The sequence below is a fragment of the Budorcas taxicolor genome, chromosome 1 (assembly GCF_023091745.1).
Source record: "Budorcas taxicolor isolate Tak-1 chromosome 1, Takin1.1, whole genome shotgun sequence".
NCBI classification, from domain to species: Eukaryota; Metazoa; Chordata; class Mammalia; order Artiodactyla; family Bovidae; genus Budorcas; species Budorcas taxicolor.
This window is the reverse complement of record NC_068910.1, coordinates 96,288,830-96,290,990: the sequence shown is the minus strand read 5'-3', so window position 1 is coordinate 96,290,990 and position 2,161 is coordinate 96,288,830. Positions and strand designations below refer to the sequence as shown.

At 36.0% G+C, this 2,161-nt stretch overlaps 1 non-coding gene across 1 annotated transcript; it reads right to left on the bottom strand.

The window, feature by feature from the left end:
- Positions 1-648: 648 nt before the first annotated feature.
- On the bottom strand, positions 649-720 carry TRNAS-UGA (transfer RNA serine (anticodon UGA)). The gene has a single exon. It is a non-coding gene; the product is annotated as a tRNA-Ser (tRNA).
- Between the last annotated feature and the right edge of the window lie 1,441 nt (positions 721-2,161).

Here is a 2,161-nt window from a genome sequence, read left to right as displayed (position 1 = left end):
AATCTATACATCATAGAAAGTTTTGATTAAAATGTTTCAGGGTTTCAGATTTCATGCTTCAATATTTTAGCCAATACTCATACAATAATATTTGACATATTTCACTCTTCCTGTGTGTTTAAAACAACAGGGGGCTAATCAGAAATTAAAGCAGTTGTAAACACTCAGGCTCAATAATTTTCTCAGTCACTAAATTCAGTGTAGTTAAAGCTAACAAATAGTTCACTGCGTTGTGGTCAATATTATGGTAAAAGCTTCTAATTATTAGATGTAAATTTATAAGTATTCCCTGACTTAACATTTTTTAGAGCTTTTAAATGCAGAATGTTTTTTAATTCCTCTTAGAAACCACACCATAAAGGTGATTAGTTGTTGAGGTTAGTTCACAGATGCTATTTACCATCATATTAAAAAGAATAAAAAATAAATTTTAATATATTAAATTTCATTTATACATTTACATTTATTTAGTTAAATATAATCAATAATATATTGAATTTGAAAGTGAAAAGAAAGTGAAAGTGAAGTCCCTCAGTCGTGTCCTACTTTTTGCGACCCCATGGACTGTAGTCTACCAGGCTCCTCCCTCCATGCGATTCTCCAGGCAAGATTACTGAAGTGGGTTGCCATTTCCTTCTCCAGGGGATCTTCCCAACCCAGGGATTGAACCTGGGTCTCCTGCATTCAAGGCAGATGCTTTAACCTCTGAGCCACCAGGGAAGCCCCATATTGAATTTATATATATTAAAATTTACAATATGTTTTATTACATATATGTAATGATTTATTTAATTGAATATATTAAAATTTATTCTTTATTCTTTTTCACATCATGATAAATAGTATTTGTGAGCTAATCTCAGCAACTAATCACCTATATATCAACCACTAATTGTATATATATATAAATATATGTAATATAATTATAATATATGTAAGTTTTAATATATATTGAAATTATATACATATAATAAAATAAAATAACTTTAACAACATCACGTTTTCACCATTATTAACCACAGCTTATAAGCTGGTTTTTATGGCACGTGTGTGTGCTCAGTCGCTTCCATTGTGTCTGACTCTTTGGGACCCTATGGACTGTAGCCCATCAAGCTCCTCTATCCGTGGGATTCTCCAGACAATGATACTGGAGTGGATTTCCATGCCCACCTCTGGTGAATCTTCCCTACCCAGGGATTGAACCAGAGCCTCCTGTGTCTCCTGTATTGCAGGCAGACTTTTTACCACTGAGCCACCTAGGAAGACTGGTTTCTATGGAAAGTATATTATGATTCCTAACTGAGAACAGTTAAAACCGGACATGGAACAATGAAAGGACTGGTTCAAAATTAAGGGAGTATGTCAAGGCTGTATATTTTCACCCTGCTTATTTACCTTATATGCAGAGCACATCATGTAAAATGTCGAGCTGGATGAATGACATGCTAGAATCAAGATTGCTGGGAGAAAGATCAACAACTTCAGATATTCAGATAATTCCACTCATGACAGAGAGCCAAGAGGAACTAATGAGCCGCTTGATGAAGGTGAAAGAAAAGAGTGAAAAAGCTGCCTTAAAACTCAACATACAAAAAACTAAGATTATGGCATCTGGTCCCATCACTTCATGATGAGTAGATGGGAAAAACTGCAAACAGTGGCAGATTTTATTTTCTTGGACTCCAAAATCACTGTGGAGTGTGACTGCAGCTATGAAATTTAAAAAAAAATGCTTGCTCCTTGGAAGGAAAGCTCTGACAAACCTAGACAGCTACTAAAAAGCAGAGACATCACTTTGCCGACAGAGGTCCATGCAGTCAAAAACTATGGTTTTTTCCAGTAGTCATGTATGGTTGTGAGAGTTGGACCATAAAAAAGGTTGAGCAGCAAGGAACTGATGCTTTTAAATTATGCTGGAGAAGACTCTTGAGAGTCCTTTGGAGAGCAAGTAGACAAACTAGTCAATCCTAAAGGAAATAAACCCTGATGATTCATTGGAAGGACTGATGCTGAAGCTGAAGCTCCAATCCTTTGATAACCTGATGAAAGAGCTGACTCATTGGAAATATCCTGATGCTAGGAAAGAAAGAGGGCAGGAGAAGAAGGGAGTGAGAGCAGATGAGATGGTTGGATGGCATCACCAATTCAATGGGCATGAGTT